The 24075-nt window shown below is 37.2% G+C and overlaps 1 long non-coding RNA gene across 1 annotated transcript in view; it reads right to left on the bottom strand.

The window, feature by feature from the left end:
* Nucleotides 1-24075, bottom strand: part of LOC125780655 (uncharacterized) — a 227472-nt gene that overhangs the window by 77089 nt on the left and 126308 nt on the right. The window lies entirely within an intron of this gene.

Below are 24075 nucleotides of genomic sequence, written 5' to 3'. Positions count from 1 at the left end.
ACAGCACTACATGCTTCCCTCTGCTACTGACAACTTTTATAGAGATGCAGATTTCATTTTCCAGCAGGATTTGGAGCCATAATCATCAAAATAAAATAAATAAAGACTTAAAATAGATCACTCAGTGTGTAATACTTCTTTATAATATACGAGTTTCACATTTTGAACTGAATAACTGAAATAAATTAACTTTTCAATCATATTCCTATTTTTTGAGATGCACTAGTATATACATGTAATATGTAATACAACAGAATTAACATTTATTTAATACATGTAAAGCTTTATTTGAAGAGAAATCAATCTGCCAGTTCATAAACAGCACGAGTGGTAGGTGGGGCTAAACAGTGATAAACTGAATATATGGAGATGTCTAAATAAGTTATTTAACAACTGAAAAACATTTATTTTAACGTAATACTGTCGTTCTGTTGTAGTTATTTGTTGATCAAAACAGGCCAATCTGGGTAATTAAGGTAAGCAATTATTGAAACTACCAGCAGGGGGAGCCAGAGCTTCACATAAAAGACTGCAGGACAACAGCTGGAATTCACTGTGTTACAAAACACATCTGTATTACTGAACTGGAATATAGAGTGGATTACTGTTAACTGTGGTTAAATGAATACATTATATTATCCATTATTAAACCAAACTATAGTTATAGCTATATAAGTATGTTATTTAAACCCTAAATATTAGAATTATTATCCATTATTAAATCAAATCAAACTATAGTTTAGTATGTTTTTGAACCCTAAATATTAGAATTATTATCCATTATTAATTCAAATCATAGCAACTACCTCGGATACCATAGCAACACCATAGCAACTACCGCAGATACCATAGCAACACATTAGAAATCACTTAGCAGTGCAATAGCAACCACCACGGATACCATAGTGAAACCATAGCAACTACCACAGCAACACCTTAGAAACCACTTAGCAGTGCAATAGCAACCACTGCAACATCTTACAAAAATACCATGACAACACCTTAGCAAGCACCACGGATATCATAGCAACACTTTAGCAACCCACCTGGGATACCATAGCAACCACCACAGATACAATAGCACCTTAAAAACTACTTAGCAGTGCAATAGCAGTGACCACAGATACCAGAGCAACACCTTAGAACCCCTTAGCAGTGCAATACCAACTGCAACAGATACCATAGCTACATCTTAGAAACCACTTAGCAGTGCAATAGCAACCACCACGGATACCAGGACAACACCTTATCAACCACCACAGATACCATATCAACATCTTAGAAATCACGTAGCAGTGCAATAGCAACCACCACGGATACCATAGCAACACCTTAGGAACCACCACAGATACCATATCAACATCTTAGAAATCACGTAGCAGTGCCATAGCAAACAACATGGATACCATAGCAAAATTACAGCAACCACCACAGATATTATAGCAATACCTTAGAAATCACGTGGCAGTGCCATTGCAACCACCACGGATACCATAGCAACACCTTAGCAACCGCCACAGATACATCGCAACACTTTAGGAACCCATCTGGAATTCCTAAGCAATTACCTAGCAGTACTTTAACAACCACATTGCTACCACATAGCAACACCATAGCAACCACTTCGAAGCGCCATTCCTAGTGATGTGTAAGTATTAAAGTGATGTCAGTAAGTAAAGACATGCTGTTAGAAGTGAGGGAATGTGGTGATGAGTCTGTATAAAGGTCACTCTGCTCTCTCTGAGCTTCTTCACTTTTATCTACAGCAGATTGCAGCTGATTAGACAATAGCTAGCACTGCTGACACTGACCGATCAAAGGTGACCCCACTGCCCTTTGATGTGCAGACAATACAAACATCATGAGGGTCATCACTTCCCGCGGTCCAATCAGGACCATGATTACATCAGGACAGTACACTCCACTACAATTAACAGTGTCCAAATGTTTGTGGACACACTGTCTAAGGAATAACACATTCAGCTACTTTAAGCTGCAGAGGTTGCTGATACAGATGTGCAAAAGCACAAACACACACACACACACAGATTATCTAGTCCATGTAGGAGGAGTAGTTCTGCCAATAGAATAGGACTCTCTGAAGCAGATATACAAACATGAACCTACTGCCACCATATTTAAAGTGAGGCATGGCCAAAATAGGGGTATAATGCTCTTGTCTTAAATTCAGTGTTTTATCATTATTTTAAAATGTTCTGCATTGTAGATTAATACTAAAGTCACCCAAACCTGAACAAAAATATATGGAAATATTTAGTGGATATAAAAAAAAGTAATAAACACACCAGAGTATGTTTTATATTTTACATTCCTATATGATGAGTTTTGAACATCTCTGCTGGATTTTCTGTCATCTTTATGAGGTAGAGTCACCTGCAATTCAGGCTTTCAGTTAACAGCTGTGCTGAACTCATCAAGAGTTAATTACTTGAATTTCTTGTCTCTTAATAAAGTGTTTGAGAGCATCAGTTAAAGTAAAGTAGTGAAGAGGTAGAGTTACAGGTATACAGTGAATAGTGAATATTTGAGTAATGTTCGAATCCAGGTTATGAGAAGCAAGAACTACTCAACTAAATAAAGGAAAAAATTAAGTTCAGTCAATCCAAAAGTTTTCAATTTCAAGTGCAGTCGCAAAAAAGGTGTTATGATGAAACTGGCCCTCATTAGAAGGGCTTCAGAAAAGGAAGAGCAAGAGTTTCCTCTGTTGTACAGGATATGTTTATCAGAGTTACCAGCCTCACAAACCACAAGCTCCCCAGAGTATTTTGGTTTGTTTAACACTTTTAAGTTACTACATGATTCCTTATGTGTTCCTTCATAGACTGGATAAAATATTTAAAACATACAGCTCTGAAAAAAATAAGATATCACTTATAAATGATGAGTTTCTTTGATTTTACCAAATTGAAAACCTCTGGAATATAATCAAGAGGAAGATGGATGATCACAAAAAAATCAAACCAAACTGAACTGCTTGAATTTTTTGCACCAGGAGTAAAGCAGCATAAAGTTATCCAAAAGCAGTGTGTAAGACTGGTGGAGGAGAACATGATGCCAAGATGCATGAAAAAAAAACTGTGATTAAAAACCACCAGGGTTATTCCACTAAATATTGATTTCTGAACTTCTTATTTTCTGTAAATAAATGCTCTAAATGAGAATATTTTTATTTGGAATTTGGGAGAAATGTTGTCTGTAGTTTATTGAATAAAACAACAATGTTCACTTTACTCAAACATAAACCTATAAATAGCAAAATCTTATAAATATAAGATAAATATATACGTGACCAGGAGATGCCGCTGTTTCTCTGTGGTTGTGTGTGTGTATAATACAGAGCCAAACCGAGAGACATGACAAGCCCTACATTCAGACACACCCCAACCTCCCCCCAGCATTCCAGCTGTTCTACAGTTAACCCTCTGTGTGAACAGCGGTTCTGCTCCTCCAATAGAACCAAGGTCACAAGTAACAGCAGTACAAGCAGCAGAAACCTCCAAAACACATTTTACTTAAAGCCGTAATGACTATAATGTTCTATTAAAATGTTAATGTTGATAATATAATTTGGGATTTTGCACTAGGCTGCTCTCTAGTGTTTTAGCTGCATATATGCTAATTGTAAATGAATGTATTTTATTTAGTAGAATGTAAATATATTAAAGAAGTTTAGTTGGACTGGAGTTTATCTGGAGTTCTCTTGAGTTTCAGCACGGATCATCTTCATACAGGACGTGTGCAGGTGTGATTGATCACAGGATAAACCAATAGGGAGTTGGAATGGTATATGTTTATACTTCACTACATCCAATCACAATCAGATTCACTCTATCTGGATGGAGAGATTTATTTGGATAGGGGTTTTATTGAAAGATGAGTAGCCGGAATGAAAACCAGCTGAAATGAAATAGGAGTAACGAGGATATTTTTATTAAAATGTAAGGAGCAGAAAGTTCAGCTAATTCTGTAAAAATGTAAAAAGAAATAGCAGAAGGTTTAACAGAGTAAACAATGGAACATTGCTGCTAGAAAAATTTGATTTTATTGCATTCGGCCACATCTAGGTTTAATGAAACTCAGTCATCACTCCAGACAAATTCATATCTTTTACATAAAGACAGGCAGTGTGCATTTATAGATATTAGATATCATAGCACTTCCTCTCTCTCTCTCTCTCTCTCTCTCTCTCTCTCTCTCTCTCTCTCTCTCTCTCTCTCTCTCTCGCTCTCTCTCTCTCTGTTTTTGTTTTTGGAAAAATCCTCTACAGGAAGTGGAGTTTAAAAGGCCAAGCTGTTGCCCTCGCTTACTTCCTGTTGCACTGATTCAGCGAAGCCTGCTGTCAGACCTGCTCTCTCTCTCTCTCTCTCTCTCTCTCTCTATTTCTATGTATATACTCCTTTTAATTTTTATCATGATCTTTCTCTCTTCTAGTCTCTACCTGTTATTTTACATTTTTAGAGACAAATCATTATATCATTATCTTTCTCTCACTTTATCTCTCGTTTTGTATCTGTCTACTGTGCTCCGTCCCTCTCTCTCGTTCCTCTCTCAGTCTATCTTTCTCTCTTTTGCTCTCTCTTTCACTTTATCTTATATTTGTATATATTTTACTAATTATCTCCCAATTTACTTTCATCCTCTCTTTAAATCTATCACTTTAAATCTATTACTTTATCTGACTCTTGTTCTGATTCTTGTTTTTCTTTACACTTTATTTGTCTCTCTCTTTCCATTTCTGTGCCTCGCTGTACCTCTCTCTCTGATTTTATATCTCTCTCAATATATCTCTTCTATTACTTCCTTTTCTGTGCCTCTTTTGCTCATTTTTTTACTCATCTCCCACACGTGTTCAGTCTCTCTCTCTTTATCTTTCATACTCTACTTTTCCGACTTGTTCTCTTGCTTTTCTCACTGTATCTGTATTTAAACCTCTCTCACATTTTTCTCACTCTTCTCTCTCTCTCTGTTTGTGTTTATATTTCTCTCGCTCGTTCTCTCTCTTGTTCTCTCGCGCTCTCTCTTACATTATGTCCTTTCTTGTGCCTCTCTCGCTCTCATATTTTACTCTCTCTCTTTCTCTTGCTTTCCTTCTCTGCTCCTGCTATTCTTTTTAATTCTCTCACTTTATCTGTATCTCTTTTTTGCAGTTTCTTTCTTTTACTTTATTTGTTTATCTTTCTCTCACTCTTTAACTTCACCTGTGTTTCTCCCTCTATTTTTTGTCTCTATTTCTCTAACTCCTTCTCTCTCTCTCTTTATGTCTCTCGCTCTAACTTTCTGCATTGTGCTCTTGTTTTTTTTATTTTGCTTCTCTCACTTTAGCTGTCTTTAAACCTCTCTCACTTTATTTCTCTCTCTTCTCTCTGTTTGTGTTTCTATTTCTCTCACTCATTATCTCTCATGTCCTTTCCTGTGCCTCTTATGCTCACATTTTTACTCTCTCTCTTTCTCTTGCTCTCTTTTATCTGTATCTCTTTTTTGCTGTTTCTTTCTTTTACTGTATGTGTTTATCTTTCTCTCACTCTTTAACTTCACCTATGTTTCTCCCTCTATTTCTCTCACTCCATCTCTCTCTCTTACTGACTTTATTGATTCAGTACTCATTCAGTAGTGTGCAGTGTGCAGTCTCTCTCTCTCTCTCTCTCTCTCTTTATCTCACTCACTCTAACTTTCTGACTTGTTCTCTTGCTTTTTTATTTTGCTTCTCTCACTTTAGCTGTATTTAAACCTCTCTCACTTTTTTCTCACTCTTCTCTCTGTTTGTGTTTCTATTTCTGTCTCTCATTCTCTCTGGTTCTCTCGCGCTCTCTCTTACATTATGTCCTTTCTTGTGCCTCTCTCGCTCTCATATTTTACTCTCTCTCTTTCTCTTGCTTTCCTTCTCTATTCTGCTCCTGCTATTCTTAATTCTCTCACTTTATCTGACTCTCTTTTTTCCGTTTCTTTCTTTTACTTTATTTGTTTTTCTTTCTCTCACTCTTTAACTTCACCTTTGTTTCTCCCTCTATTTTTTGTCTCTATTTCTCTAACTCCTTCTCTCTCTCTCTTTCTCTCTCTCTCTCATCTCCCACGAGTGTGCAGTCTCTCTCTCTCTCGCTTTATGTCTCTCGCTCTAACTTTCTGCATTGTGCTCTTTCTCTTTTTTATTTTGCTTCTCTCACTTTATCTGTCTTTTAAACTCTCTCATTTTTTTCTCACTCTTCTCTCAGTTTTTTTTCTCACTTATTATCTCTTATGTCCTTTCCTGTGCCTCTCTTGCTCTCATTTTTTACTCTCTCTTTCTCTTGCTCTCGTTTATCTGTCTCTCTTTTTTGCTGTTTTTTTACTGTTTTTGTTTATCTTTTTCTCACTCTTTATCTTCACCTATGTTTCTCCCTCTATTTCTCTCACTCCATCTCTCTCTCTCTCTTACTGACTTTATTGATTCAGTACTCATTCAGTAGTGTGCAGTCTCTCTCTCTCTCTCTTTATCTCTCTCGCTCTACCTTTCCGACTTGTTCTCTTGCTGTATTTAAACCTCTCTCCCTCTATTTTTTGTCTCTATTTCTCTAACTCCTTCTCTCTCTTTCTCTCTCTCTCATCTCCCACGAGTGTGCAGTCTCTCTCTCTCTCTCGCTCTCTCTTTATGTCTCTCGCTCTACCTTTCCGACTTGTTCTCTTGCTGTATTTAAACCTCTCTCCCTCTATTTTTTGTCTCTATTTCTCTAACTCCTTCTCTCTCTTTCTCTCTCTCTCATCTCCCACGAGTGTGCAGTCTCTCTCTCTCTTTCTTTATGTCTCTCGCTCTAACTTTCTGCATTGTGCTCTTTCTCTTTTTTATTTTGCTTCTCTCCCTTTAGCTGTCTTTAAACCTCTCTCACTTTATTTCTCTCTCTCTGTTTGTGTTTCTATTTCTCTCACTCATTATCTCTCATGTCCTTTCCTGTGCCTCTTATACTCTAATTGTTTACTCTCTCTCTTTCTCTTGCTTTCTTTCTCTATTCTGCTACTGCTATATTTTTTTTAACTTTATCTGTCTCTCTCTTTTGCCGTTTCTTTCTGTTACTTTATTTTGTTTATCTTTCTCTCACTCTTTATCTTCACCTATGTTTCTCCCTCTGTTTTTGTGTCTATTTCTCTAACTCTCTCTATCTCTCTCTCTCTCTCATCTCCCACGAGTGTGCAGTCTCTCTCTCTCTTTATCTCTCTCGCTCTAACTTTCTGCTCTTTCTCTTTTTTATTTTGCTTCTCTCACTTTAGCTGTCTTTAAACCTCTCTCACTTTATTTCTCTCTCTCTGTTTGTGTTTCTATTTCTCTCACTCATTATCTCTCATGTCCTTTCCTGTGCCTCTCTTGCTCTCATTTTCTATTTTTATCTCTTTCTCTATTCTGCTCCTGCTATTTTTTTCCCTTTATCCGTCTCTCTTTTTTGCCGTTTCTTTCTGTTACTTTATTTTTTACTCTTTATCTTCACCTATGTTTCTCCCTCTGTTTTTGTGTCTCTATTTCTTATACTCCTTCTCTCTCTCTTACTGACATATTCTCTCATTCAGTACATATTCCACAAGTGTGCAGTCTCTCTCTCTCTCTCTCTCTCTCTGTGTCTCTCTTACTTTATGTCCTTTCCTGTGCCTCTCTCGCTCTCATTTTTTACTCTCTCTCTCTCTCTCTCTCTCTCTCTCTCTCTCTCTCTGTGTAGTGACCACAGACAGGCCAACTGGCCGCAGTATTTTTATAATCTCTCTCTCTCTCTGACCTGTTGCTCCTCTACTGGCGCCGGCCGTCTCGGACCCCCGCCCCCCTTTACTCCCCACTCTGCCCCCGCGGCCCCGGGCCCCGGGGTGGTTAATTGAGTCCAGCTGTTGCAAGGTGCCTCTCACACACACTCACACACACCATGCTGCACTTGCCTTTTTGGCAGATTGCTCACTTTGACGTCCCCCAAACACCAGACCTGACCCCCACCACCACTAACCCCCCCAAACCTCCTGCTCGCGTCAATCCTCATCAACACAATCACCTCTCTCTCTTTCTCTCTCTCTCTCACACTTCCTCCCACCCTCTAACTTTATCTCTCTCTTTAAATCCTTTTTCTCTCTCGTATTCTATTATTCTCACTAGCCCTATCTCACACCCTGTGCAAGGTGTATCATGATGCTCATTGCTATCTTACACCCAATCAACAGTTTATTTTCACACCTTCCTGCTGCCTCATTTGAATAGTAACAGTGCCTCTGAATATATCTACACTGATGGGCGTGGTGGTCTGGTTATGAAATGAGGTGTGTTTAGGTACATTTCTGGAGTTTTGCTTGTTTATCGTATCAACAGAAAACACAGGAGCTCTGCTGACTGAATAGAACCTAGACAGACACCAACAGTCAGACGTTCATCACTATCTTGGCAACGCAGCAGTGCACAAACCCAACTTTTACATCAACAATAAACAGAATAGTAAATAAAATAACATTGCTGTTCCCGTAAATGAGCTGCTGGAGCTCCTTCACAGCGTCAACCAGCAGCTCAGTTCCCACTGCACATCCAGGTAGCTGCACCGTTAAAATAGCAATCCGCCAAAGTCAGAGCTCACCTGGATCTTAAAGTAAATGACCAGCAAGGGACACGCTGATTGGTTCATTTCACGTTATGCCCAAAATATTAGTACACACCCATGATTAATTAAGAGAATTAGTACATGCCATTTGCACGTTTCGAGCTGTGCAACATGTACTTTTCCTGTCGTTACGATAGCAAAGACACACTGACACTGTGTCTGCCCTAATTCAAGCTGGACGGTGCACGGATGATGGCTCAGCACCTATAGAATGCTAAAATTGGGCCCTTTTTTATCTTTGTGAGTATCTCACACTCTATCACTTTATCTTTCTCTCTTTTCTCTCTAATTGCTTTCATTCATACCTATATCTCTCTCTGTATCTCTCTTTTCCTCTTTTATTGCCTTCTCTTGTTCTTCAATCCCAGCATTCCCGCATTCCCACACACGCCCAGCCAAGCTCCAGCCTGCCGAGAGAGAGAGAGAGGGTGAAAGGAGGGAGTGATGGAGGGATGATGGAGGGATTTAAGGTTTTAAGTGTACTTACAGCTCTTAGACCACCACACTGCAGCTCCATCTATCTCTTTCTCTCTATCTATCTCTCTTTCTCTCTCTCTCTCTCTTTCACACACACACACACACACACACACACACACTCAGGCTATAGATCTGATGAGGCAGCAGAAAGGTTTGTTTGTGTTTGTAAAAAAAAGAATAAAAAGTTCAAAACTTGGTCCTTTGTACTTTGGCCAATTACTTTATTACTAATTCCTAATGTATGGTTATACATTTATACTATGCAAGTTATTAGTATATTTATGTTGTAAATGCAAAGTATTTTAAAAACTTAATATACAAAGTTAAAAAAAAACCTTGGTTTCTATGGTCCGGATCAGTTGATGAGTTTATTAAGTTTATTTGGAGCATTTCTCCCTCTGTTTGGTTTGTTTTCACACAGGCATAAAAAACTAAACGCACCAAAATGCACACCAGCAAACCACACAAGCACATCGTCTCCTCTGATTGGTCAGAGCTGTCTGGTGCGGGAGCAAGAAAGTAAATATAGTAAGAAGATTCTGTGTTCCAGTGTGTATATCTGTATATCTATGCAGCGTGAAGCTGCTTTAACACAGAACACAAAAGTTTGACGCTTATCTTTTAAACCCAGTGTTTTCAATAGGAAGAGCAGCACAGACGTGAGCAGTGAATGCTGAACAGACTTGCGCTCAGTGTGTAAACAGCATGGAGCAGCAGAGACAGAATTTGTTCATAGCTATGGTAATTAGCAGCATTATCTGGCTAATATATCAGATTAAACTGCGCCTTATCAGGAGTTTAGCTCAAATAAAAGGGAGTAAATTTGATAGCTGGTTCAGATCGAGACCGGATCACATTTTCTCACAACAAGCGAACCACTCTAGAGTTCGTTTGGGACTAGATCGAGACAATTACTGTATTCTCAACTTCTCTTTTGAACCACACTAAGGATACAAACCAACCAGAGTTTGTTTTAACTAGTTTATAACATGTTTATACATATACAGCTCTGGAAAAAATAAGAGACCACCTAAAAATTATGAGTTTATTTGATTTTACCAAATTAAAAACCTCTGGAATATGGATGATGGATGATCACAAGCCATCAAACCAAACTGAACGGCTTGATTTTTTGCACCAGGAGTGACGTGGCATAAAGTTATGCAAAAGCAGTGTGTAAGACTGGTGGAGGAGAACATGATGCCAAGATGCATGAAAACTCTGATTAAAAACCAGGGTTATTCCACCAAATATTGATTATTTCTGAACTCTTAAAACTTTATGAATATGAACTTGTTTTCTTTGCATTATTTGAGGTCTGAAAGTTCTGCATATTGTTCTCTAATTTTATTTGGAATTTGGTATAAATGTCTGTAGTTTATAGAATAAAACAACAATGTTCATTTTACTCAAACATAAACCTATAAATAGCTAAATCAGATAAACTGATTCAGAAACTGAAGTGGTCTCCTAATTTCAAGATTCCAGAGCTCTATATTAGGGCATTCTCTGTGGCATAATTTCTACAAGCTTCTGCAGCATCACTACATTTATTTCTGTCAAGAGTTGCATTTATTTTTCCACAAGATCTTGTATTAATGATGGGAGATGTAGAGAACTGCAAGTCTTCTGTTCCAGCACAGGATTTAGGAACAATCATGCTCTCTGAACCATGTACTCTTAAACAATCCGAGCTCCATTAACCCATTAAATGCCATTGTCCTCTTGAAATATTCCTGTATCATCAGGTAAGAACAGGTCGATTGATGGAATAACCTGGTGGTGCAGGTTATGCATTTGCCTTTGCTGTGGAGCAAAACACTGCCCAACTGCTACTACACCTGTGCATGGCAACATATTTAAAAGCTTACACGTGTCACTGTGTGTGTGTGTGTGTGTGTGTGTGTGTGTCAGCCGCTCATTGGGGGTGAGCCTCTTTGGCTCCAGACCCCCATGGTAGGATTGAGGGTAGTGTGTGTGTGTGTGTGTGTGTGTGTGTGGCACTTTGATGCTCCCACCTGCAGTGGTGTGGGGTTAATGAGAGACAGAGTGGAATCTACTGCAGTATTTTAGTACAGACTCTTAGGGCATGTCCCAATTCTCATTGCTATCTTACACACCTGCTGCATCGTTTAAACAGCAGCAGTGCTTCTGAATATAATTACACTGATGGGCGTGGTGTTCTGGCTATGAAATGATGTGTGTTCAGGTACATTTCTGGTGTATTGCTATCTCTATCTTGGTAACAGAAAACACAAGAGCTCCACTGACTGAATTAAAACAACCTAGACAGACGTCAACAGGCAGACGTTGATCGCTATCTTGGCAGTGAACACATTTAAACCCCCGCTTGTTACTTTTACATCAACAATAAACAGAATACTAAATAAAATAACATTGCTGTTCCCGTAAATGAGCTGCTGGAGCTCCTTCACAGCGTCAACCAGCAGCTCAGTTTCCTCTGCTTTAAGAGAAGCGTTTGTTGGAAACGTCCAGGTAGCTGCACCGTTATAATAGCAATCCACCAAAGTCAGAGCTCACCTGACTCTTAAAAAGAATGATGAGCAAGAGACACTCTGATTGGTTTATTTCAAGTTACGCCCAAAATTAAACACACCCATGATTAATTAAGAGAAATAGTCAGCTTTATGAGTTAACAGCTGTGCTGAACTCATCAAGAGTTAATTGCTTGAATTTCTTGTCTCTTAATAAAGTGTTTGAGAGCATCAGTTAAAGTAAAGTAGTGAAGAGGTAGAGTTACAGGTATACAGTGAATAGTGAATATTTGAGTAATGTTCTAATCCAGATTATGAGAAGCAACAACTACTCAACTAAGTAAAGAAAATAATACTTTAAGAAAAATTAAAGTCAGTCAATCGCAAAAAGAAGAATTTCAAGAACGTTGAAAGTCTCCTCAAGTGCAGTCACCGCAAAGATCATCAAAAACATTGAAATGATGAAACTGGCACTCATCAGGACCGCCCAGGAAACGAAAGAGTAACAAGTGTAAACAAAGTATTTTAGTTTGTTTTACACTGTTTTTAAGTTACATGATTCCTTATGTGTTCCTTCAAAATCTGATGGATCACTTCACTATTCATTTACTATGTAGTGAAAAAAGGTGTGTCCAAACTTTTGACTGGTACTGTATAGTGTGTACAGTATACAGTGTCTTCATGTCTAGGCTTCTTTAATCAGGAGGGGGCGGGGCTTTACAACAGGTGTTCTCGTGCTCTCTCTCTCTCTCTCTCTTTTCTTTCTCTCTCACACACACTCTCTCTCTCTCTCTTTTAATCTTTGCTTTCTTCCCATGCTCTCTCCTCCCCTCACCTGTTGTGGCATGAGGGTCTTTAAAGAGGTGGAGCTGTGAGAGTGTGTGTGTGTGTGTGAGTGTGTGTGTGTGTTAGAGGGAGGGCAGGGGAGGAGGAGGGGGTTTAATAGCTACTTTAATTCAAGCCCCCTCCCCCCATCCTCTTTCTCACACACACACACACACACACACACACACACACACACACACACACACACACACACACACACACACACACAGCTCCAGTCCCCCTTTGATCCAGGTAGGTGTCTGAGGCTGAGCTAATTAGCCATGCTGCTCATTTAGCACCTGGGTGAGGAGCAGCCGGTAATGGAATTAGCATGTTAGCGCTACAGTAACACACTGCTTTAATGTCCAATTCACAAGAGGAACAGGAGGAAGAGCACCACAAAGACAACTCGCTAACTCTCACACACTCCTCACACACTCCTGCAGGCCCAGACAGAAGGTCATACTAAACACCTGAAGGTCTTCTTCACACCTTCACAGAGAAGAGAACACCTCACCACCTTCTGATACATTTATTTGTGGACTCATTCAGCTACTTTAGCTCATTTCTGACCAATACATACAAATACACACTTTAACCCCCCATCTGGACGGGATTATTTTTTACTTTTATGGGTTTTTTTTTATCCTCTGTGATTTTATTCCCATCCAGAGCGAACATGTATGTGTTTTTCTCAGACGTCCTCTGAGAAAATTACAAGCTGAATTATCTACTGTTTTTCTCTGAACTCAGTAGTCCTCTGGTAATTTTAGTCCCGTCGGGACGCACATCTGAGTTTCGTTTTCTCGCGTTTAATAAAATAGCTATTTGTCCACTGCCGCGCACTGTTATTACACTTTAAGCACGCGTTTCCACAGAGATCCACGTAAAAACACAACAGCAAGTGGAAATGGAGGAGCTACTGAACGCGATGTCATGTGATCGAGAAAAAAAGCCAAAAAAACTCACTTGTCCTCCTGTTTTTTCAATTGCATATACAGACGTCCCCCTGAGAAACGAATCCTCTCCAGATAGGGCTTTACACAGCTTGTGTTTCATGTTTTATCTGCTTAACATAATTAATTTTATAAATCTTCATCAATTACTGCATTTTAGACCTGCAACACATTCTAATCAAAGTAAAAATAAAGTCCAATGAACACAGGATCTCCAGTGTACAGAAAAGCAACATACAGTACACTCTTAAAGGAGAACTTTGGTGTAAAATTAACTTTGGGTGTAGTACTTACCTTTGTTGAATAGCTCACCTCCACAGCTTTCTAAGATCCAGTAATTTTGTCCTTTTTGCGCAGCACTCTGTACAACGGCCGCATCGGGGCATATTTTGCCCAGATAAACTGCTTTTTCCACCGTTATCCAGCTCAAAGTAGCTCAACACCTCATTGGTAGAGTCCGGAGAGCCCTGACATTTAAAACGAGGCATTAATAACTTTAAAACTGCATAAGAAGCTTATTAAAAACACTGTTTACAACACATACCATTAGCTAGATCACTATACTGATCATGACTCCAGAGATTCGGTTTTGCTACAGGTCATGAACATTGTTTTTAATAACCTTTTTATGCACATTTTAAGTTTTAAGTATTAACGCCTCATTGTAAATGTCAGGGCTCTCCAAATTGAGGTGTGGAGATACTTTGAGCTGGATAACGGTGTAAAAAGCGATTTATCTGCTTTGGCAAGTGCATGCTCCGAAGCGCCTGTTGTAAAGAGTGCTGGACAAAAAGCAAAAAATTACTGGATCTCAGAAAGCTGCAGGAGAGAGGAGGTGAGCTATTCAACAAAGGTAAGTACACTTTATAATTTTTACTACAACAAAAGTTATCTTTTCCAGGAGCATTCAGGCATTTTTCAACAAGAAAAACCACACACTGCACACATTACAAAGGCATGGCTGTGGTTAAAAAAGGGATTCGGGTTCTCGATTCTCCTGATCTATTGCTAATAGAAAATATAGTGTGGAGAATTTTATAATGAGAACGAGACAAAATAACACCTGAAACTCTTCAGCTTGTGAGTTTCTTCAGTGCCAAAATGTCATTAAAGTGTTGTGGGAAGAAGAAGTTAATCTACAGTTACAGTAGATAAAGAAATCTCCAGCACTGTAATCTGTTGTACCCATACTGCTCTGTAATTAATCTACAGTTACAGTAGATACAGAATCACCAGCACTGTAATCTGTTGTACCCATACTGCTCTGTAATTAATCTACAGTTACAGTAGATAAAGAAATCTCCAGCACTGTAATCTGTTGTACCCATACTGCTCTGTAATTAATCTACAGTTACAGTAGATACTGTATCTACTGTATCTACTGATTCTGTATCTACTGTAACTGTAGATTAATTACAGAGCAGTACAGGTACAACATATTACGGTGCTGGTGATTCTGTATCTACTGTAACTGAAGATTAATTACAGAGCAGTACGGGTACAACAGATTACAGTGCTGGTGATTCTGTATCTACTGTAACTGTAGATTAATTACAGAGCAGTACGGGTACAACGGATTACGGTGCTGGTGATTCTGTATCTACTGTAACTGAAGATTAATTATGGAGCAGTATGGGTACAACATATTACGGTGCTGGTGATTCTGTATCTACTGTAACTGTAGATTAATTACAGAGCAGTACAGGTACAACGGATTACGGTGCTGGTGATTCTGTATCTACTGTAACTGTAGATTAATTACAGAGCAGTATGGGTACAACAGATTACAGTGCTGGTGATTCTGTATCTAATGTAACTGTAGATTAATTACAGAGCAGTATGGGTACAACAGATTACGGTGCTGGTGATTCTGTATCTACTGTAACTGTAGATTAATTACAGAGCAGTACAGGTACAACGGATTACGGTGCTGGTGATTCTGTATCTACTGTAACTGTAGATTAATTACAGAGCAGTACGGGTACAACAGATTACGGTGCTGGTGATTCTGTATCTACTGTAACTGTAGATTAATTATGGAGCAGTATGGGTACAACAGTTTACGGTGCTGGGAAAAGCTGCAATGTCCTTAATGTCCCAACTGAACGAGATGTAAAGGATTGTTTAATGTTTGATGGTAGTCTGGCTCAAATTCCTGTGATTGATTTGAAACTCTGAACTGTATAGAAAAGCGTTTTCAGTTCTAGCGACTCTTTTGATCGTACCACATTTTTAGAACGTATAATAATGAATTCCATGACGTGGTTGGTCCTGCGGGAAGCCCTTTCAGAAGGTGCTGGCCTTACGCAACCTGACGTCACCATCACCGCGTTAACACACAGTGTTCTGCCCGGCTATGCTGATTACAGAAACCCACCTCTGGAGTTTATAACAGAACGTTGTGGAGCTTTACATGCTTCCCAGTGATCCCACCTTATTACACACGACAGTCTGTTAGTGCTGGGGTTCGGAGCCGCTTTGAGTGGACACACATGGCACACACAGTCCGAGCATTGTTAACATGACACTGTCACACTCTGTGACAAATTACCTACCCCCGAACTTGTGTGTGTGTGTGTGTGTGTGTGTGCTTGGTGGCATCTCTCTGCTGAGGGACGGATGTAAGCACATCTGGAAAGGCTTATGTGGTGGCGGCAGGGGTCTATGGAGTGGTGCCTGTTCTGTGGTTGGCGTAAGAGTGTGTGTATAAGTGTGTGTGTGTGTGTGTGTGTGTGTGAGAGAGTGTGTGTGTGTAAGAGTGTGTGTGTGGGAATTCTCTCAGCTCCCTCTGCAGGGGGGCCGTTTTCCTTGGGGTTTGAAACCCTGAAAAAACAAGCAGTGCGGTAATGACTTCAGTGTGTGCCTCCAGCAGAGAGAGAGAGAGGGAGAGAAAGAGAGAGAGAGAGAGAGAGAGAGAGAGAGAGAGAAAGAGAGATGGCATGGTTTTCCTTTTCCTCTAACTGCTCTCTCTCTCTTTCTTTCTTTCTCTCTCTCTTAGTGTTGTAATGTGGCTTATTGTCTATTGTTCAACCAGCTCTGTTTATGGACTTCATGACTCCATCACGAGAAAGAGAGACAGAAAGAGAGAGAGAGAGAAGAAAAAGAGAGCAGGAACCTAGATATCAATTTTTGATTAGTAGAACATTTTATAAAACATTACAACTAACATTTTTAGAATGTTCAATCTGTCATATTGTCTGTATGTTTCTAGAACGTTTTTGAACATTCTGGTAACATTGTTGCAACATTGTTGCAAAGAGAAGCGAGAAAAAGAGAGAAAGATTGGAAAAAAGAGAGATAATTATAAATCATTTAACAATAAAGAAAACGGAAAGCAGAGTAACAAAAGAAAGAGGAGAAAGGCAAAAAAGAAGAAAAAGAAAGGAGAGTAATCAAGTTGAAAAAAGAAAAATAGAGAAAGTAAGAAAGATATGAAGAAAAAAGAAAGGGAAGAGGAAAAGAATTTAGAAATAAATGATATAAAGAGAGAAAGGTAGTGAGAAATAGAAAGCAAGGAAAGAAGAAGAGAGAATAGAGAAATCAAGTTAGAAAGAAAGAAAGAAAGAAAGAAAGAAAGAAAGAAAGATGTGAAGAAAATGAGTTAGAGAAAAAAAAAGAATTTAAAAATGAAAAGATATAACAAGGGAGAGGTAATGAAAAATAGTTTAACAAGAACGAAAAAGGAAAGCAGAGAAACTAAAAGAAAGAGAGGAAAGAAGAAGAGAGAGGAGAGGAATCAAGTTAGAAAAAGAAAGAAAGAAAGAAAGAAAGAAAGAAAGTAAGAATGAAAGAAAAAAACGAGCAACCGAGGAAAAGGTCTGTATATAAAAAGAGATATTTTAAATAAGAAAAAGAGAGAGGGAAGGAGAGAAAATGAAAATGGCAAAAAAGAAAGGAAGAGAGGAGGGAAAGACAGAAATAAAGCAGAGGGAGACAGACTGAAAGAGTGTAAAAAGAGCAAGAAACAGAGCAAATTAGAGAGAAAGAAAAAGAAGCAAGCAAAAATATACAAGTATATACAGTTTATATATATAGAGAGAGAGAGAGAAAGATGTGATACACATGCTGTGTGGAATCACTGCAGGAGGCAGGAACTCTTGCCCACAATACACACACACACACACACACACACACACACACACACACACACACACACACACACACACACACTCCATTTATGGAAATCTGTGCACTTGCTCTTTGACACGCCCCAGTGTGGTACATACTTACAGCAGCACATGCACTTGCTGTGTGTGGACACGCACACACACACACACACACACACACACACACACACTCACACACACACACACACACACACACACACACACACACACACACACACACACACACAAAAAAAACACACAGATGTACACACACTCACACACACACACAGATGCACATTTGTTTTGAGCGTTTGTTGCTGCCTGCTCTTTTCCCAGGAGAGGAAGAACTCCATATGCTTCCCTCACAGATGTAGCTCTCTCTCTCTCTCTCTCCCTCTCTCTTTCTGTCACTCTTTTAATTCCTCTCTCTTTCTGTCGCTCTCTCAATTCCTCTCTCTCTCCCCCTCTCTTGCTTTTCTGTTCTCTTACGCTTTATCTCTCTCATTTTTACCCTCTCTCTCTCTTTAACTCTTTTACTTTCTTTCTTTCACTTTTTATTTGTCTCTCTCTCTCGGTCTCTCGCTTTTTTTTCTCTCTCTCAAACTTTCACTATCTTTCTCTTACTCTTTATCTCTCTCTCTCTGGCCCTCCTCCTCTTTTACTCACTCTTTCTCACTCTTTCACACACACTCTTTCTCTCTCTCTCCTGTTCTCTCTTTCAGTCACTCTCTCTCTCTAACTCTTTCATTCTCTCTCTCTCTAGTTCATTTCAACAGTGCTTTTGCCAAATCATATAACAGAAAACATAAAAAACATACAATAGCAACAACAGAACTTCAGTTATTTAGAGGAGTAACAATTAATATTATTGATAATTTACTATAAAACAAAAATAAGAGAGTGGAGACTTTATAAATGTTTTATAAGAAGAAATAAATCAGTAAAATCAGAAATTAATAACTCTTTCACTTTCTATCTATCACTTTTTATCTGTCTCTCTCTCCTTCTCTTTCTTCCTTTTTCTCTTGCTCTTACACACACTCTCTTGTTTTCTCGCTCTCCTGTTGTCTCTCTCGGTCACTCTCTCATTCTAACTCTTTTACTCTCTTTATCGCTGTCTCTCTCTTTTACGCTTTCACTCTCTTTTTTCTCACTTTTAATATCTTACTTTTTGTCTCACTTTTTTTAAACAAACACTCTCTCTCTGTCTCTCTTGCACTCTCGTTCTTTTACTCTCTCTTTCTTTCTCTCTCTCTGGCTATATTTTCTCACATCCAATAATGAATATTTTCTATGTTTATGTTTGTGTATATGTTTGTGTATATGTTTGTATATATGTTTGTGTTTGTGTGAGCGCTCACTACAGCAAATTCCTTCCCAGTGAAAACAGACTTGGCTAATAAACATTTCTGTTACTAATTAGAATTTGCAGCATTGCCTGGCCACTTTATCAGAAACATCTTTCCCGTTATAAGGACTTTTAGCAACGTTTGTAAAAAAAAATCCAGAAGGGATAGAAATAATGTTCCAGGAACGTTCTAAAATTAGGTGAAATTATGGAAACGATAAGTATCATTTCCAAAAGTAAAGTTTCAGTGACGTTACCAAAAAGTTTAAAAACAGTGTAAGAACATCCAAAAAATCGACAGCTTGAACGTTCTAAGACCGTTAACTGTACTGTTCAGAACACATCCTACTAACCAAGAGAGACTGTAGCTCATCTGTGCACACACAGTTCGTGTTAAATATCCTTTAGGATGCTAGAACCGTTAAGATATAGGCTCTGTCCCAATTGCATACCACACACTAATGCTCTAAGTAATAGACTATACACTAATTACTGTAAAAAATAAAAAAGCATGTACACCATAGTTCCAATTCCTTCCATTCTAAAAAAAAAAAAAATCAACAACTGTCCGCCATTTTGTCAAATTTGTAACTAGAGTCTGCACAGTAGAGACAAGACAAATCCAGACTTATTTGGTAGCCCCGCACCCTTCTCACAAACTCAAGCATGTAAGTCTCAGACTGCTTTCATTGAGTTTACAACACAACCAAAAGCACCAAAAGCAAGCAGATATTTTACTGGTTTCCCAGTGCTCCCAGAAAGAGTAAGCATGCACCAGTGACCATTAAAAGAAGATAAATAATGTTTTAAATGATATTTTAAACTTGGTCTAGAACAGATTGAAAATGTGACGACAGTACAAACATTGCACTCCAGCACATCTAAGTACACTAACATTAGCTAGCTGGCTAACAACTAATTAGCTCACAATAGTACATACATATTACACAATAGTATTAGTAACGTACATGTTTGGTAGGTTAGTACAGTAAATAATATACCCATTTCAATCTAACACATAAGTAATGAGGCACTGCCTTGCCAACATACCTCAATCTCCTGCCACTGTTGCTTCCTCATTTTTCCAGTCAAAGTTGCCCCTCTTTTTCCATGTTGCACTGCACTGTGGGATAAAAATGTACAATCAGAACCATTTTCAAAAACCTCCTGGATATGAGTACAGTATTGTGAATGAGTGTACTAAACTTTTATGTACCATACCAGTCAAAAGTTTCTACACACAGTGTTTTTTTTCCATTATTTTTAAATGTAGTATATGCAATGTAGATTAAAACTAACCTCATCCAAACCACGAGGAAAAACATGTGAAATTATTTAGTAAACAGAATATGTTTTTTTTATATTTTACATTCTTCTAGACTTTATTCAATGACTGTTGATAAGCTAACTAGCTATAGCTAACTATACTATTTTACAGTAAGCTATAGCTTACGTACTAAATTAATTTACTGTAAAGTTAGCTAGCTAAAACTAGTTAGCTTACTAACAATGAATAATTCAATAAAGTCAATGTTAGCTAGCTACAGCTAACAGAGAGAAAAATACTTATTTAATAGACTCATCCAAACTATGAAGAAAAACATGTGGAATTGTTTAGTAAACAAAAAAGTGTTAAACAAACAAGAATTTGTTTTATATTTTACATTCTTCTAGTCTTTATTTAATGACTGTTGGTAAGCTAACTAGCTATAGATAATTTTATAGCTGCTATACTATTTTAGGGTAAGCTACAGCTTACTTACTAATTTACTGTAAAGTTAGCTAGCTAAAGCTACTTAGCTTATTAACATTGAATAAGTCAATGTTAGCTAGCTACAGTTTACTTATTGTTATTGATTAACTGTAAAAGTTAGCTTGCCAGCTAATTTAGTTAGCCTGCTAGCTTACTTGTTGTTACTGAATAACTGTAAAAGGTAGATAGTAAGATTGATTTTAGTCATTGAATAAAGTTGTTTAGTTAGCTTTAACTTACTTATTGTTAATAATTTACTGTAGCTAGTTAGCTTACCAACAGTCATTAAATAAAGTAAAAGGCCAAATGTTTAGTTAGCTAGTTAGCTTACCGACAGTTATTGAATAAAGTCAAATTTTTAGTTAGCTAGTTAGCTTACTGGCAGTCATTGAATATATATATATATATATATATATATATATATATATATATATATATATATATTTAATTAGCTAGTTAGCTTACTGACAGCAACTAAATAAAGTCAAAATTTTAGTTAGCCAGTTTTCTTACTGACAGCCAAATGTTTAGTTAGCTAGTTAGCTTACCGATAATCATTAAATAAAGTCAAAGACAAAAGATTTAGTTAGCTAGTTAGCTTACCAACATCCAAATGATTAGTTAGCTAGTTAGCTTACCGACAGCCAAATGTTTATCTAGCTAGTTAGCTTACAGACAGCCAAATGTTTAGTTAGCATGTTAGCTTACTGACAGCCAAATTTTAGTTAGCATGTTAGCTTACTGACATCCAAATGTTTAGTTAGCTAGTTAGCTTACCGACAGCCAAATGTTTAGCTAGCTAGTTAGCTTACAGACAGCCAAATGTTTAGTTAGCATGTTAGCTTACTGACAGCCAAGTTTTAGTTAGCATGTTAGCTTACTGACATCCAAATGTTTAGTTAGCTAGTTAGCTTACCAACAGCCAATTTTTTAGTTAGCATGTTAGCTTACTGACAGCCAAATGTTTAGTTAACTAGTTAGCTTACCGACAGCCAATTTTTTAGTTAGCATGTTAGCTTACTGACAGCCAAATGTTTAGCTAGCTAGTTAGCTTACCAACAGTCATTGAATAAAGTCAAAGGCTTTCTTACTGACTATCATCAACTGAAATAAAGTTATATCTAGATAACATATTTGTTTAAAATCACAGTTAGCTAGCTAGCTTAAGGACAGTTACTAAATAAAGTAAATGTTAGCATTCTAGCTTATTTATTGTTTCTGAAAAACTGTAAAATTTAAGTAGTTAGCTAGTTAGCTTACCAACAGTTACGAAATAAAAAAACAAAGGCCAAATGTTAGTTAGCTAGCTAACTTAACTTACTGACATTGAATAAAGTCAAGGTTAGTAAGCTAACTAGTTAACTCATTTTTACAGTTATTCTGTAACATTAATAAGTAAGGTAGCAAGTTGAACTTTATTCAGTAACACAGTAAGCTAGCTAGCTAACTGTGACTTTTAGAAAATAGGTTATCTAGATAATTTTATAATGATAAGTTGATGACCCTTGTGAAAAGGTTGTATGTTTAAATATTATAATAGTGTACTTAAAATATATGCAGAATAATTACAGTATACTTTTCTCCTTATACGTTCATGTTTAGCTATTTAATCAGTATTTTAGTATACATTGAAAAAGTATACTTTATTTGGATGTGATAATTTTGTACTGGTGATGTACTTAATAAAATATATACTTAGTATAACGTTGTAAAACTGTTTTTCTTTAATGATACAATTATACTTTTAATAAATGTGTCAGAGGAGCATATTTTTCCGCAATAAAACTACGTCAGTCAAATTTTAATTTAGTTGTGTTTAGGTAAAATAACCTTTTAACAGTTAATGCTTGTAATAAGATATCTTGCTTTTAGTTGTACCAGTTTATGTACACTCACCAAAATTAATGTGATGTCAAATCTAGACTTAAATTACACTTTATATATGTTTTTAATGTTTATTTGTACAGCTCACAAAAAATATACCTAAATTTGATTAAATAGTGGCAAAAATAACATGTGACTACTATACTCAGTATACATTTAGTGCAATTTCATATCATTTTAATTGCAAACAAGTAGTAATTCATTACAAATTAGTGGTTATAAAATAGCATAACTTAAGTACAGTCCTACTTCAGCATAATTTAAGTATACTTTATATAGTCAATTAGAGAGAAAGTCTAGCAAGCTAACTTTGACTGATGATCAGTCAATAAATAAACTACCTAGCTAAAAGTAATGTAAAAGTGTTTATTAAAATACATGTATTATATGTAAATATAAGTTATTTATCAAATTACATGTATTTTTCCTTAATTTACTGCAAAATCCTTTGCAAATTAAACAACATATTTGAAATATACAAAAGTACATGTCTGTATATTTCTTTATTGTAGTTGAATGAAAGCTATTGTTTTGAGTATGTTATTATTTGATGTTATATATGAAGTTTATGTTATATGGGTTTATTTTAGGTGGTGTATATCTCAGACGCGCTGCCGGTGCTGGTGGTGGTATGCTGGTGTTTTGTCTGTGCCGGGAGTCAGTGGCTGGAGCTGTAGTTTTCAGGTGGGCTGAAGGCTAGAGTTACACTGTGACAGCTGTACACACACTTCAGGATACCCTGGCCAAACGGGGCACTTGTTCAGCCTGTCACAGCTCAACAGCTTTCTGTGTGTGTGAGTGTGTGTGTGTGTGTGTGTGTGTGTGTGTGTGTGTGTGTGTGTCATGCATTCTTATAATTAAACTATACATTGCAAAAATCCTCAATCTTAGCAAGTGCAATTAATCTTATTTCAAGGCAATAAATCAAAGTGTTTTTCCTCTCTCTTTTTTTGTTTTATTGGCATTGGCAGTATAAGATTATTTTGCTTGTTTTTGACTTACTTCAGATTTTCACCCAATTTTCAACCAAAATAAGTTTCTTTGATTTTAGCAAATTAAAAAACCTCTAGAATATAATCAAGAAAAAGATGTATGTTCACAAGCCATCAAACCAAGCTGAATTGCTTAAATCTTTACACCAGGAGTAAAGGCATAAAGTTATTCAAAAGCAGTGTGTAAGACTGGTGGAGGAGAGCATGCCAAGATGCATGATAAATGTGAATTTCTGAACTCTTAAAACTTTATGAATATGAACTTGTTTTCTTTGCATTATTTGAGGTCTGAAAGCTCTGCATCTTGTTTTTTTGTTATTTCAGCCATTTCTCATTTTCTGCAAATAAATGCTCTAAATGACAATATTTTGATTTGTAATTTGGGAGAAATGTTGTCTATAGTTTATAGAATAAAACAACAATGTTCATTTTACTCATACATAAACCTATAAATAGCATAATCTGAAAAATTGATACAGAAACTGAATTGATCTCCTAATTTTTTCCAGAGCTGTGGATCCTGTTCACACCTGGAACCTTGTATTTCTTAACGAGTCACATGACACTGGCTAATTGGGCACACTTAGAGTTGCATTCATTTTTGTTGCCAGTAGTTTAGGCATT

Source organism: Astyanax mexicanus, chromosome 13 (assembly GCF_023375975.1).
Source record: "Astyanax mexicanus isolate ESR-SI-001 chromosome 13, AstMex3_surface, whole genome shotgun sequence".
NCBI lineage: Eukaryota > Metazoa > Chordata > Actinopteri > Characiformes > Acestrorhamphidae > Astyanax > Astyanax mexicanus.
This window is presented reverse-complemented; position numbering and strand designations above follow the sequence as displayed.